This window comes from Pan paniscus, chromosome 15 (assembly GCF_029289425.2).
Source record: "Pan paniscus chromosome 15, NHGRI_mPanPan1-v2.0_pri, whole genome shotgun sequence".
In the NCBI taxonomy this organism is placed as follows: Eukaryota; Metazoa; Chordata; class Mammalia; order Primates; family Hominidae; genus Pan; species Pan paniscus.
The window spans coordinates 94,178,943-94,194,333 of record NC_073264.2 but is presented as its reverse complement, the minus strand read 5'-3'; the positions used below and the strand labels follow the sequence as shown (position 1 = coordinate 94,194,333).

General features: G+C 51.5%; 1 protein-coding gene across 4 annotated transcripts in view; it reads left to right on the top strand.

Moving 5' to 3' along the window:
- ITPK1 (inositol-tetrakisphosphate 1-kinase) overlaps nt 1-15,391 on the top strand; it is a 177,873-nt gene that overhangs the window by 81,594 nt on the left and 80,888 nt on the right. The window contains exon 1 of one of the 4 annotated variants that reach the window (XM_055097969.2): nt 1,466-1,485. The exons of the other annotated variants lie outside the window; for them this stretch is intronic. The gene's annotated coding sequence lies outside the window, so the exon portion shown is untranslated. Of the gene's footprint in view, nt 1-1,465; nt 1,486-15,391 lie in introns of those variants that run through there. 4 annotated transcript variants of the gene reach the window in all.

The window sequence follows — 15,391 nt, the reverse complement described above, 5'->3', positions numbered from 1 at the left end:
CCTGGGTGGGTTGAAACATGCCTCTGCCACCTCCTGGTACCCAGGAGGGTGAGGCAGCTGTTCACGGTGCTGTCGGGCACCAGGCCCTGGACAGCCATGGTTGTTCCCATTCTGGGCCTCATGCAGCGCCTGGTAGACCACTGCCTCCCACTCACCAGTGTCACAGCAGCCAGACGGGTTTCTGCGGCCTGAGCCCCCTCCCTCCCTCCAGTCCTGTTTCCTAGGCAGCGTGGCCTCTTTGGCCATTTGTTGACCTCCCATTCCCCTTGGCTTCTCAGTGCAGAATTTCCATAGCACATCAGTCTGCACTGGTGATTTGGGGCTCTCTGGTGTACATGTGCAGATATACACACCCATGGGAGATGAGGGAGGCATTCCACTGTCCTTCAAGGCTCAGCTTACCTGCCATCTCCTTTGAGTCGGCTTTTGACTGCCCAGCGTGAATACCTGTGCCTGCCTTTGTGTGCTCACTGCACTCTTTTGGGTCATTCTGGAAGAGCCTCCATTTTATTTTGCCTCACTGGCCCAACTGCCAACCATGTCTGCCCTTGAGGCCATCCCTGCTGCCCTGGTGCAGCATGAAGTCCACAGCGAGTGCCTGGTCTCTATTTGTTGAATGAATGTCTGCAACGTAATGTGACCAAGGTCCCACAGATCAGCATCCTAGTGAGCTGAGAGCTCAGGTGAGCTCATCTGTGTGTTTCAGAGGGGGTGGTGGGCAGAGGACAGCAGGCTGTTGTCCTGAAGCCTCTAGAACCTAGCAGAGAAGAGGCAGGACCCAAAAGAAGGAGGTGTGTTCACCCTGTAGGACTTGCTTTGTAGGTGCAGGTGCCCAGAGGCCAGGCCTGTCAGTGCTACCTGGGGTGGGGCTGGAGAAGGGAAGGCCTGCCAGGCCCCATAGGTGATGGGAGGGCCAGGACCTCAGGTTGGAGGGAACCACTGAATCCTCGGCCCTGTGGTGCAGGCCCACACAGGGCATAGCCCCTGGGCACTGGCACTGCCCACTGCCCACTGCCCGTGTGTGCTGGGGCCATGCCAGCCTTCTCCGCTGCTAACCTGGCTTCTTCACCCTCCCTCAGTGGGCGCAGCTGCCGCTTCCATCTCAGTGTCTGCTTCTCCCTTGCTTGGTGGGTCATTATGTGCCCACTTAGCCATAGGCTTTCACTGAGTCCCCACCTTCATGCAGGATGTGGGAGGTCCCAGGGGCCCCCAGGCAGCTCAGGCTGGCCTGCCCTCTAGTGGGGAGCAGAGCAGACAGATCTCCCAGCCCAGGGGGGCCAGCTGTGGTGGAGCCCGCCTCCCCATTCTATTCTTGGAGAGGAAAAGCACAGAAATACAGGAGTGAAGGCACAGACTGGGCAGAGAGGCCGGAGTCGCCCTCTGAGGAGGCCTGTAGGGCCCCCAGAAGAGTTTTCTGGGTCAGAATCAAGAGACTCAGGAGCCTTTTTGCATTTTGTGAGCCCAGTCACTTTGCCTCTGGTCAGGGTAGGTTTTCCAGAGCATCTTCCTGCTCCGACAGGGGGTGGGGGAGTGGGGGGGGGTGGTGGTTTGCCATGGGAACCCCCGGCTGCTGCAGGTGCTGTGTGGCTGAAGCCACCTCCCAGTTCAGTGTGCTGGGGGCAGGATGTGGGGGAGGGCACCTGGGAGGAAGGTGTCGGGGCAGGGCTTACCAGGGACCCATGGGGAAGTATTAGACGGCTTTTGGGGCTACACGTTGGATAGGGAGCTGGGGGCTCCCAGCATCAGAGCCCACTCTTTCTCCCCCATTCCTGAGTTTGGAAAAAGGCTGCCAGCTGGTGCCTCACCCCTGCCCCTCACCAGAAGAGGTCCTGTGCTTGCCCCCTGCCCCATCCTCAGTCCCCAGTCCCACAGCTGCTGTGCAGTCCTGCTTCTCTTTCTGCCTCCTCCCCTGCATCATTCCTGCCCTAGCTCTAGACCTCTCCACCTAGCTACCCCTGTGCTGCCCGAGAGCCCTCCTGTGCCCCACCACGCACCCACATGCACAGGCACGCACATTCACACACGCCGTTCTCTTCCAGGAGAAACCCTCCCTGGTTCCTGAGGCCCTGGGGACCAGTGGGTGTGTGTCTGTCTCTCTCTAGCGCCTCTTTCTCCTCTCTGCCTTTCCTTAGACACGTACCTCTTACCTCCTGTCTGGCCTGGCTTCCTCCATGAAGTGCTGTTTGGTTTTCTCAGCAGGAGCCTCCCAGCCTCAAGGCTCCCGCTGTTCCTCTACCAGTCCTGTCCTGGGGCCCTCACTCCTGGGTGGTCACTGTTGACTGATTACTCATCAGTGTTCCCTCTCTAGACCCTGGTTCTGATGTCTGTGCCCAGCAGGGCTGGCCCAGAGGAGGTGGTGGGGAATGTTGGGGGGCATCGGCTGTTGTGGGGCTTTGAGGAAGCCTCCTTCCTTCTCTGGTTAGGAAGTTATTGCAGCAGATCCAGCTTTTCTTATTCTCCTTTTCACAAGGCTCACAGGTCACATGGCTGCTGCCTCAGAGTCACTGAGGCACTGCTGTGCCAATGCACAGTTGGTTTATCTTAACATCACCCACCCCAGGAAACCTCCCTTGACCCTGTCCCTAGGCCTGGCTGAGATGACCTTCGGTCCTACTCTCACCTGTAGGATTGCAGGAATAACAAATGACACTTAATCACAGGCCTCTGAGCAAAAACTGGGACCCAACAAATTTGAGTGTGCTGATTTCATTTGTAGACCCTGGGAAAACCGATGCTTATACCTTTCCCAAGCCCTGGCAGGGCATTGGCACAGATCTGCTTTCACCCTGAGTCTCTCTAGGTGTCTCTGTGTCCATGCCTTCTCAGCAGCTCACAACTGCTGCCCAGGGAGATGAAGCCCACCAGCTCCTTTGCTAAAGGGCTCACCCCCTAGAGAAAAGGGCTGGCTTTGCAGGGTGCACGATCCGATCCGTGCTGGCCTTTGTCACCCGATTCCCTGAGCAGCTGCTCAGAGCTGTGGAGTACGCTGCAGTCTGCAGAGTGCGATGGCCCCTTCGTGAGTCCCAGCGACTCACCAGGGTCACAGCCAGAGCTGGGTGGACATGTGCCTTCTAGATGAGGCTAATCGGAAGATATTCAAGGGCATCAAGCTGCCCCGCCCAGCATGGTGTGTACGTGGTCCCTGGGGGACTTCCTCCCATCGAGGGTGGGGCAGGTCAGATGTGGGTCAGTAAATTTCTGTGACCTGGCAGCATTCTCTGGAATTCTCCCAAGTGAGTCTGCAAGGGTTTCAGTGTCAGCTTCTTCCTCTCTGCAAATCTCTGTGCAAGTGAACATATTAAAGTATCTGAGAAGTCCTGCAGGAAAGCTTCTGCTGCTGCTTAGCTTGACGCAACCGAGTCTTTGCAAATGATTTTGAGTACTGAACTTCCCCTTTTCATGTGATGTTTAAAAGGATGTTAATGCTTTATTATTATTATTATTATTTGAGATGGAGTCTCGCTCTGTCGCCCAGCCTGGAGTGCAGTGGCGTAATCTCGGCTCACTGCAACCTCCGCCTCCTGGGTTCAAGTGATTCTCCTGCCTCAGCCTTCCGAGTAGCTGGGATTGCAGGCATGCACCACCATGCCCAGCTAATTTTTGCACTTTTAGTAGAGATGGGGTTTCACCGTGTTGCCCAGGCTGGTTGCAAACTCCTGACCTCAAGTGATCCGCCCGCCCCAGCCTCCTAAAGTGCTGGGATGACAGGCGTGAGCCACTGCACCTGGCTGCTTTATTACTATTATATCAAATACCAGTTTGGAAAACTGCCTCAAGGAATGCTCTCTTCGGATTGGAAAGCAATGAATATAGAAAGAGTACAGCTTCAGGGCTTAAATAATAATCTATGCAGGCTTTGTAGGAGTTTGAGTCAGAGTTTCTCTCCTTATTGTTAAAAAGGATGCATAGAAAATTTTTTTGGCTTGGAGAATTCTTTGCCACTTGTGGCCGGGGCTGCCAGTTGCCATTCTAGGGGGAACATGGAGATAAAGCAAACATTGAAATATGTTTTTTATTGTCAGCAAAAATAAACATCCCAGGCCGGAAGCCAGGGCGTGGAAGGGAGAAGTCTGGGGACATGAAGTCAGAATCCCACTTGGGGATGGGCACTTATTCTCATACCACCACCTCTTGGAGCCAGACCAGGAGGCCTTAGGGGGGTCTATGGCCCTCATTAAAGCCCAGGCCCCCAGCTTCCAGACAAGGGAAATGATGGCTCAAGGTCCCACAGCAAGTCAGTGCCAGGCGCCTGACCCCTGGCCCGCTGCTGTCTTCGAAGCATCATGGTTTCTGAAAATCTTACCTAAGTCCCTTGTTCCATGAGGCCATAAAAATGGCAACTGCCATGTATGAAGCGCTTACAGCCTGTACCAGGCAAGGTGCTGACACCTCACCTGTGTTAACTTCCACAGTGGTCTCTCCAAAGGGACTGAGGCATCTAACTCCCTCACTCATGGCCTTTTGCCAGCTTCCCCCACTCTGAGGACACTGACTCCAATCGTGCCCCCACCTCTTTGTCCCCCGTCCCCTGCACCCACGCTGGCCTCCTCTGCTCGGGACCCCTGCACTTGCCTTCTTCTTAGTTCAGAACATTCTTCCCCAGGTCTCTCCTGGGCCGCCTTCTTGCCCAGGCCTTCCTTAGAGAGGCCTTGGATTCATTTGCCAGTGCTGCTGTCACAAAGGGCCACAAACTGGGCAGCTTAAATAGCAGAAATGCACCCATCCCAGTTCCGGAGGTGAGAAGTCTGAGATCCCAAGTGGGGCTCCTTCCGAGGCAGCGGAGCCTGTTCCAGCCGTCTCTCCCTTTTGGGGGTGGATTGCCAGCCATCTTTGGCGTTCCCGGGAATGTAGAAGTACCACCCTCATCTCTGCCTTCATCTCCTCACGATGTTCCTCCTTTGTGCGGGTCTGTGTCTAAATTTCCCCTTTTTATAGGAGCACCAGTCATCGTGGACTAGGGACCTACCTGCTCTGGAATGACCTCATTTTAACAAAGGTCATCTGCAAAGACCCCATTTCCTAACCAGGTCACGTTCTGAGGTACTAGGGGTTAGGACTTCAACATACCGTTTTTTGGGGACACAGTTTAGCCTGTACCAGGCCTTCTCTGACGAGTGCCCCCCTTTCCTATCATGCCCTCTGCACTTCATTGATGTTGCAGCCCTCGGTGTTGCCTCCAGTCACTTCATTTGCTTGTTTGTTGTCTGTCTCCCACACTAGGGTGTGAGTATGAGCACTGAGGACAGGGACCTGGTGGTCATCTTCACGTCGTATCTTCAGAGCTTGAGCAATGCTAGGCACAAAATTACTCTGTTCACTTAATTACTCAATGAATGAGTTCATGAATGAATGAATGAATGAATGAATGAAAGAAAACAAGTCCTGTTGTCTTTCCCATGCATCACTCACACAAACTGAGGCTTTGAGAAAACCAGAGGAGAGTAAAGAACAGGCTTTTGTGTGTGATTCATGAAGCAGTAACGGTTTCTCTTTTATTTACATCTTGGATAAAGGGCAGAAGCAAGAAGGGTGGCTGTGACTGCATTCTTGATGTTTTCAGCATTTGTCAAGTGGGACGTGTCACCTCATTTTATTTTTGCACATTCCCCAGTCAGCTCTACTGAGTGTAAATGCGGGGTGCCGCTCTCACACCCTCAGTTCCCATGTTGGCAGTTGGAAGGGAGTGCAGCCTGCATTGCGCGCTAACTTCGTGCTTGCCATCTGGGAGGGAAGTTGGGATCCAGGTGGTTCAGTCCTGGATCTGAAATCCTCTGTGGGAAGTGCAGAGAGACAGGGTAGCTGGGTGTCTGGAAGGGGGTAGCAGCCTTTGAATTCATCTGGCTGAGAGCTCAGATAGAAATCCATCCCTCGCCACAGCTTTGGGACAGTCAGATGTGGTGCACCGAAGACAATCTGCTGGGGACTGTCAGTGGCTTCCTTTGTTACCCTTGCCTTGTCCACTCTCTTGGGCCTGGGAGGGTCAGTGTCTGTGACTGTTTGATCCTTACTATGCTTGGCTGTAGAGGAAGGGGCCTGTAAGATGCTCATGGCCTGCTTGGGAGGACAAGAGTCATGCCCAGGAAGCCGTGCCAGTGACCAAGGGTGGTGGCTCATCTCCTGCCTTGTGTGCTTGTTGTCAGAGCCGTGGCATCTTCAGCCCTCAAAGATTGTGGCCTGCCAGCTTGGCTAAAAGCACAGCTGCCTGGAGCCTCTGTGCCTTTTGGGCTTCCTGGGGCCCATGTCTCCTCTCTGCAAGGTGCACCCTGGGGCTGAAGCTCGGGTGGCTCGGGTGTCCTTGCCTGCTCTGTTGCCCAGAGACGGATTTATTTTTCTTACCCTGCTAGGCCCAGGGCATGTGTGGCTTATTCCTGGGGCTGCTTGGGACATCGTGGAATTCTTTAACTGGAAGATTCTCACCTCCCCCAACATACCCTCCAGAGTCCAACACAGACACAACTAAGCTCAGGGTCCCTAAGGGTCCAGGCCCCAGGTGGAGGTGAGGGGCGGGCAGTGTGAGGTGTTGGCTGTAGGGAAGGGAGTGGTAAGAAAACATGGGCCTGCTGCTTACTCTCAGTGACCTTCCACGAGTTCCCTCATCTCATTGTGTCCTCTTTTTTCGGTGCAAAGCAGGGATAACATGTCCTTGGAGGGTGGTTATGGAAATGCCCAATGCCCCATACATACTGTATGGATAGGTGAATGGCATGAATCTCTCCAGCTTTGGGGAATCAATTCAGTCCATGTTTGCTGGCTTCTAGAACAACTGGGCATGATGCCAGGCCACACAGGGGCCACGGGGAGGAATAAGACATAGTCCCTGTCCTCAGGGAGGGGGCACAGGCTAAGGAGAACTCTCTGCAACTCATCAGCCATGTAAGCTCAGTCAGCTTGAGCGTCTCTGTTCTCCCTGAGTAGGCACCACTGCGAGGAGGCAGTGAAGTGTTCTCAATGGGAGGGAGGAGCCACAGCCCCATCATTGTGCCTGGGACGCTGAGGCTTAGAAATGCCGAAGCTGAACCTGAAGGCGGTTACTGTTTGGCGTTAGAGGTGGGAGATCCAATGGGAACTGTGATTGATGAGGTTCTGGAGGGTCTGAGAGCTGACACCCGCTTGGGGAGGTGCCTGCAGGGGGCCTGCTCTGGGCCAGGCTTGGTGCTAAGGCTTCACCAACACTGTCTCGTGGAATGCTGATGACAGCTGTCATCGGCTGTATTGTACCAGTGAGGAAACAGTGTCTCAAGGGGGTTGAAGATCACTGACTGAAGGCCCAGGTCTGCCCACAGCTGCCTCCACCCCTCCATTGCTTCCAGTATCTGGGACTTGAGTTCCAAAGCCATCCTTGGCATAGGCACACAGTGAGCAGTGCCTGGGGAGAGATTGTCCTGGCTGGAGAGCTCGTCAACAGGCTGAGCGAAGGTGTTAGAACAGGCTGCCCTGTACCTCTGGGGGTTGGTTTCCTGCTCATGTCACAGTCCAGTGGAGACCAGCGGCCTCTCCAAGCAGTGACTCAAGAATCTGGGTTCACTCCATCAGGTTATTCTGTCATCCAAGTCTTTTTCATCAGCCACATGAATGGGGTCTAGGGAAGGCACGCCGTTCATCATACACTTGAACTAGCTTGGCCTGGAAGCACCCACTACGTCTGCTCCCATTCTGTTGGCCAGGACGCGTCCTGTGGCTCCTGTGCGTGTGCGAGGGAACCAGGGCATGTTGGGCGTGTGGCTGTGGGAGAGCAGCCTCCGGGTTTCTGGCGGGAGCCAGCAGGTGCATGGACCCACAGTGCCAGTTTCCCACAGAGGTCCTCTCAGTGCAGAAAGCCAAGGACCAGCCCCTTTTTTTCCCACTGCTCTCTGGGTGACTTGGAAAGTACTGAAGCCTCAGGCCAGAGGTTGGAGAGAGGAGAGCCAGGATTCCTTGGGCACTGAGAGCAGGGAAGGGTTTTCAGTGAGCCCCTTGTGCTCAGCCAAAGCAGCTGGGTCAGGTGGCCCTGGGTGAGACTGAGGTTGTCACGTGTGCCATTTGGTGGGAATGGGGGCACCAGTTGGACAGCAGCGGAAATCATTTCTGTTTTCTGTTGATGACTCTCTTGCTTACTCAGTGACTAGTGCACGGGCTCTGAGATCTGCAGAGGAGTCCTGAGGCACATGTACACAGTTGTCCACGTGCGTGCACATGTTGTAGACGTGTCCCTGTGTTGGAACATCTGGAGTGTGGTTCTCCAGTTGTCTAGCCCAGAGTCTGCCTCCCTGGCCCCCTCCCAGCTCCTTCATCATTAGCTGTGTGGATGAAGGCGAGTTGCCTTGGTGTCCCCATCTGTACAATGGGAATAATCGGCTCTGCCTCATGGGGTCATTGAGATGATTAAGTGAGATAGTTCATGTGAAGTGCTTAGAGTTGGGCTGGGTGCACAGAGGTGCTTGATGGATGTTAGTTATTGGCTGGATTTGAATCTAAGCCTGTCTGACTCTCAGACTCCAAACGTGTCCTCTTCCTAGAGACTGCTCAGTTGGTAATTTACAAACTTTCAGTAAGTGAATCAGACATTTCACTGGTTTTAAGTTTCTGGGAGCACACGATGAGAAGTCTCCCTTTCACCCTGATCCCACAAGCCCCCTGGTCCTCTCCCCTGTGGTGGCTGCCACTCTGACCAGTTTCTAGTGCACATCCCAAGATACTCTGTGCACATCCAGTAAGATCTCACTTAACGTCTTCGATAGGTTCTTGAGGACTGTGCCTTTAAATGAAATATATAATGAAACCAATCTTTTTCTCACTGTTATAAAAAAGTGACGTTGAAGGAATTGATGTTATTTAAGGACCTGCTGTATAATTCAGTTGATACCGCACTTTCCAAGAACCTATCCCCAATGTTCAGCGAAGACTTACTGTACAAGCAAATGTTGATTTTGTGTAACCCTTTTTTCCCCTCCCCATACATATTCTAGCATGCTATACTCAGTGATCGGCCCCTTCTTGGAGATCTTTCCATGTCACTACAGAAAGCACTCCCCATTCTCTTCTGTGGCAGCATGGTCTTCCACCATATGGATCTTCATAAGTGATTCAGTCCCTTCTTGTTGGACTTTTATTTGGTTACTAATTTTTGGCGATTACAAACAGTGCAGCAATGTGTGTGAGTGCATATGTGGGTGAGTTCACCCTGTGAGATCAGCTCCTGGAAGTGAGACTCCTGGACGAGAAAGGTTATGCATTTATATTGTGATGGATGTTACCAACTTACTGCCGTCGAGACGGTTGAATCTGCATCCCCCCAGCCCTGGCCGATACAGTCTGTTATCCGTCTCTCTGACTTTCACCAATCTGGTACATAAAACATGGTTATCATAATGTAGTTGTAATTTGCATTTGTTGTATCAATGAGGTTGAGTATTTTCTAATATTTATATGTTGGGAGCCTTTTGTAGTTAATTTTCTGTACTTAACATTCAAACATATCCTTTGTTCATGTTTTCTATTGTGTTAGGTTGTCTTTTTAAAAAAATCAGTTTGTAGGATCTTAATATATTTGAGAGAGATTAGTCATTTGTGATATAAGCTGCAAATATAATATGTGGTGTTCCTGGCTAAGAGGATTCATGATCAAACCATGGGTTTTCCTTAAATTGACACATAAATATAACTAATTCTCCATCGAAGTCCTATTCTTTTTTTCTTTTTTTTTAGACAGGGCCTCACTCTGTCACCCAGGCTGGAGTGCAGTGGCGCAATCCGTACTTAAACCACCCTCCTGCCTCAACCTCCTGAGTAGCTGGGATGACAGGCGTGGGCGTGGTGTGCACCACCAGCCCGGCTAATTTTTTATTTTTTTAGAGATGGGGTCTCACTCTGTCATCCAGGCTGGTCTCAAACTCCTGGACTCAGGCGATCCACCTGCCTCAACCTTCCAACAATCCCATGCTGGGATTACAGGCATGAGCCACCACACCCAGCTCCAAGTCCTGTTCTTAAGGTTGTGTAGGAAAAATAAATGAGCATGACTGGTCAGGAAAATTGTGAAAAAGGGAGGACCTAGCTCTTATTGGTATTAAGCTTATCATGAAGCAATTGTAATTAAAACAATGTGGGAAAAAGAAAACCAAACAAAATCATTGTGATATTGGTGAAAGACAAGTTAATGAAGAGTCCAAAAAATGTGAGAATTATGAAAATATTGGCATTTGAAAACAGTGGGTAAAAGATGGGTAAGTAGATGTTGTTGAGACACTGGAGTGCTCATCCGGAGGAAAACGTACACAGATGCACACCTCAGTCTTTCACTGAAACAGCTCCCGGTGGATTTAAGATTTAATGATAAAAACTTAAAATGTAAAAATAGTTGAGAAAACCGTGGGCTGATTTAAAAAACAGTCTAGGGAGCAAAGATCAAAAGATGAAAATATTTATACATTTGAATTACAGAAAAGTCAAGATTTTCTGCCTGGCAAAACCACCACAACTAAAGTAGAAAGACAGCAACGTGGGCGGTGCTAGGCAGGCCTTACCACGGTCTGCTTGCCCCCACAGCCTCCATTCCTGCTCTTGATTTCCGGGTTGGGGTGCCAGTGCCAGGCCCTTCATCTTGGAGAACTCTGCAAAGCTGACAGTGGTGTGCTGTGTCGGTGGCTGGCAGGATGGAAAGACCCTGATTCCAGCCCTGGACAGGTTCTCGCTTCCTGACCCAGGTGGCTCTCAGGAGATGGCGTTGTGGTTGAAAACTTGAGGCCTGCCAGCTAGGATTTCAGAATTGTCCTGTTCTCCTGGAACTGGGGCAAGTCTGGGTTGTTGACGCTGTGCTTGTGGGTGCTTCCCTGCCTCTGGCCCCCTCAGATTGTATCTCGGACCACATGATAGCTCCCCCCAGCCTCAATCCCTGCACATCAGGAAAGGACGTCTAGCCAGCTGTGTTGTCGGCCCACTCCCTTCCTGATGAAGGCAGAAGGCTCAGGAGCCTGTGTCCGGAGCCACAGGGACCTGGGGGTGTTGGGGGAGATTTGCTGGTTATACAGCCTCAGTTCGGTTGTTTTGCCTCTTGACTTCCTTGCTTCATGTGTAAAATGGTGACAGTGGCCTCTGCCTCCTAAGGACATGGAGATTATGTGCTAAGGAGATTAGGTCTGTCATTTGCTCAGTGCAGCACCTGGAATATGATAAGGGTCCCGGTAGTTCTGGTGGAGGTGATTATCAGAATCATGCTGGTGGAAAGCCAAAGAAGGCCAGAAAGGCCTCCGCTGAGGCCAGAGAACATCCAGCCTCATGTGAGGAAGAAAGTCCTATTTGCTGACACCTGTACAGCATGGTCAGCTCTAGTCACAGAGGGAGGTAATCGACGGCTGGCCCTGGCTGTGTGCTCATCGCGACTATAGGAAGGATATTTCTTTACCCTCACTCCACAGGCAAGGAAGCAGGCTTGGGGAGGGGAGGGATGTGCCCTTCCCCAGGCTGCACAGCTGGAGGCTCAGCCCCTGCCCTCTAACCCCTGGGCATCCTTCTGCCTGGGGAGGGAGCACCTCTGTGCTTGAGGTGGCTTGGGAAGAAGAGCACTGGCCAGCCATGGAGGAGTGCTGTGGGCAAGAGGATTCCATGAGTTCCTTCCTCCAGGCCTGGCAACAGGAGGTTCATGTGTGGGATCCTCTCTGCTCTCCCCGCAACACACACAGTGCGGTCAGGCTTTGTTACGTGGCTTCTGACTCCCCACCTTGTGGATCCAGACCTGCCAGCCCTTTTACGCCCCCTTTTTTTCTTTTTCTGCTAGCCTGTGATTCGTAATTTCCCCCCAGGACAGGACTAGATTGGTGCCTGGCAACAGAGGGGAGGGGTTAGCTCCTATCAGCTCTGACTCTGGCCTCTCAGGGGCCACTGTGAACAATAACACAGATGAAGCAGCCCCTTGGCCAAGATGCACGGGATCGAGGGACTCATCTGGCAGGTTGAGGGGACTGCTAGGAGTGAGCTTTCCTAGGATGCTGGGGAATAGCCACGTCGTGATGTGGCTCTATCAAGGCTCCTGCCTTCTGCTCCTAAGGGCTCTGACAAGTTATCTTCCCCTTACAGGATAAATCCCCATTCCTCTCTCATCCAAATACTAATAAACTACAATGTGAAAAAAATCATAGCTAAATCCTGTTCTCAACCTTGCAGTTACCTGTCGGGGCCTGTTTGCCTTAATCTGCTTTTCTCCCCTTCCCTTTCCCTTCCCTTCCATCCTTCCTTTGTTTCAACAAATGAAAAAGAAAAGCTTGGGGTAGGGGGACCAGCTATTTTATGAGGACAGATTTGGTTGTGCTGTATTAACCAACAGCCTCAGAATCTTAGCTGAAAACCGTGGGTTATTCCGCACTCATGCCACATGTCCACAGGGCCAGCTGGGGGCTCTGTCCATCTTATTCACTCAGAGATCTAAAAGTGAGCAGCCCCATCTGGAAGGTTGCTGGTCCTGCACCAGAGGGGAGAGAGGGCTCTGGAGACCTCACTCCTGCAGTTACATGCTCTGCCCAGGAAACGGCATGTTCTGTTTTCACTCACAGCTCATTGGCCAGAACGAGTCACATGATCACCCATTTACCAGGGAATCAGGAAGTGCAGTCCTGCCTTGTGTCCAGAAAAGGGGCTGATAGGCCGTGTGCGGTGGCTCACACCTGTAATCCCGGCATTTTGGGGGGCCAAGGCGGGCAGATCACATGAGATCAGGAGTTTGAGACCAGCCTGGCCAAACATGGTGAAACCCAGCACATCTCTACAAAACAAACAAACAAGCAAAAACAGAAAAGGGGCTGCTATACCCACAGTCCTTTTATTTTCATATTCTAGGTTTTCTTATCAGCCTTTTCCACAGTAAATGTTGGTTCATGTGGTTGTAATTCAAGCACCTACCCTTATCTCTATCAAGACCTCTTCATTGTCATCTCAGTTACTATTTTTTTCTTTGTTTTTGTTTTTTTTTTGTTGTTGTTGTTGTTTAAGAGATATGGCCAGGCACAGTGGCTCACGCCTGTAATCCCAGCACTTTGGGAGGCTGAGGCAGGTGAATCACTTGAGTTTAGGAGTTCAAGATCAGCCTGCCCAACATCTGGTAGAGATGAGTAGTGAAACCCATCTCTACTGAAAATACAAAAATTAGCTGGGTGTGGTGGTGCACGCTTGTAATCCCAGCTACTTGGGAAGCTAGGCAGGAGAATCACTTGGACCCGGGAGGCAGAGGTTGCACTGAGTGGAGATCATGCCACTGTACTCCAGCCTCGACGGTAGACCGAGACTGTCTCAAAAAAAAAAAAAAAAAAAAAAGATGTGGTCTTGCCATGTTGGCCAGGGTGGATTCAAACTCCTGGGCTCAAATGATCCTCCCACCTCAGCCCCGTGAGTAGCTGGGATTACAAGTGTGCCCCACTGTGCCCAGCCACACCATCTCAGTGGCTCTTGACTAGCCCTTTGTGGTGGCATGCCCAGCATTAGCCAGCACCCCGTTTTCACACATGCTCTCTGTGTCTTTTCTCTTGTCAATATGTTGTCAGTGACTCTCCCTAGGCCAGAAGTGGCCTTCACCTGTTGATCATTTCCTTAGGCCAGCATACTGGGAGTGGGTGTGCTTATCCTTTGCCTGCTCTTGGACCTGGCCTTCCAGCACCCAGTGTTGAGAACGCATAACAGGACTGGCCCATCCTGAGAACTCAGGGTCAGTCCTATTCTTAAGGAGCTGTGCTTGCTGAATGGGTGTAACTTTTCTGGGTCTAATGTCAGCTCATAAATTCCCAGAACTTTGGCTCTGCAAGGTAGCACCATCCTCAGGCCATTTAGTTGTCTTGACCCTTTATCTTCTAGGGAGAAAAGTTACCCACTCTTATGCCTTCACGAGTTTGCCGTTTCTTCCCATTATCCGAGTAATTGGAAACCAGTTACTCAGAAATCAGGGAATTGGGTCAGAGAGCATTTTCAACAGCTTCCCTCCCCAGCCTGGGGCAGAGGCTGCTAGGGTGACCAGTACCGTCCTTGTCCCAGCCTGCTGGTCTTGGTGGCAGCCCCAAATGACCTCTAGCTCTTGACCTCTCTGGAGCTCCTTTGAGAATGAGAGCTGTTCTTGCCAGGGAAAAGACTCCATCTCCTCTTCTCCAGTCTTCCTTTGGAATCAAACCCATTGAAAACACACCACTGGCATGGAGTCCTCTGAGGCCAAGCTCGTCTCTTTTTCTTTTTCTTTTCTTTTTTTTTTTTTTTTTTTTTTGAGACAGGGTCTCATTCTGTCGCCCAAGCTGGAGTGCAGTGGTGTCATCTCGGCTCACTGCAACCTCCGCCTCCCGGGTTCAAGCAATTCTCCCACCTCAGCCTCCCAAGTAGCTGGGACTACAGGTGCACACCACCACACCTGGCTAATTTTTGTATTGTTTGGTAGAGACAGGGTTTCACCATGTTGGCCAGGCTGGTCTCAAACTCCTGACCTCAAGTGATCGGCCCACCTGGGCTCCCAAAGTGCTGGGATTACAGGCACAAGCCACTATGTCCGGCCCCAACATCCTTCTTGAAGTCTGTTCATGAGGTTCCCAGATCTGACTTTCCCTTCTGGAGAGACCTGCTTCTGCTTGGCAAGGCCTTTGAACTTTGGCAATGGCAGTTCTGTCCCAGATTCTCAGATCCATGGAGAGGGCAGAGGAATAAGTTAGACTTCAGCCCTCTCACCCTTTATTGGGGCCATTTTGTCTCAAGCTTGGTTGGGACAAAACTTTTCGGAAGTTTCCACTGGTCAGTAATAATAAGAATAGTAAGTATAGGGAAATACAATAGCTGACATTTATTGAGTGTCACTGGCTAGGTACTGCTAAGAGTGAGTGTGAAGCTGTGAGACTGTGACATGTTATTTAACCACCCTGTGCCTCTCATGAGTCCCCGTCTCAGACTATTGTGAGAATTGAGCAACTCAGTGCATGTGAAGTGCTTAGAGTAGAGCCTGGCACGGAGCAAGTGTGCAAGAGCTGGGTGCTAGTGCTGGGATCGCGAGGCTTCTTGCTTTAAAGACAAGGAAACTGAGGTTCCTAGAGGGTGGTGGCCACACAGCCCTCCCCATTACCTGAGTAATTGGAAACCAGTTACTGAGAAATTGAGGAATTGGGTCAGAAAGATTATATGATACCGTGGGGGAAGAGCAGCCCCCAGCGCAGGAGCAGGAGACAGTGGATTAAAGAATCAGCATCATAACTGGGGTTACGGTGCAATCCTGGAGCGACGTGCAAAGGGTTCTGGGGCTGTGGGCAACACAAGGGAGCCACTAATTCTTCCTGTTTGGGCTGAGGTGAGTTGAGAAATGTGAAAGAGGATTGAACTTTTGCTCTGGGACTCATAACAATCCTGTGAGGTGCAGGGAAGGGTGAGTAGCATCCTCATTTTATGACTGGGGAAACTGAGG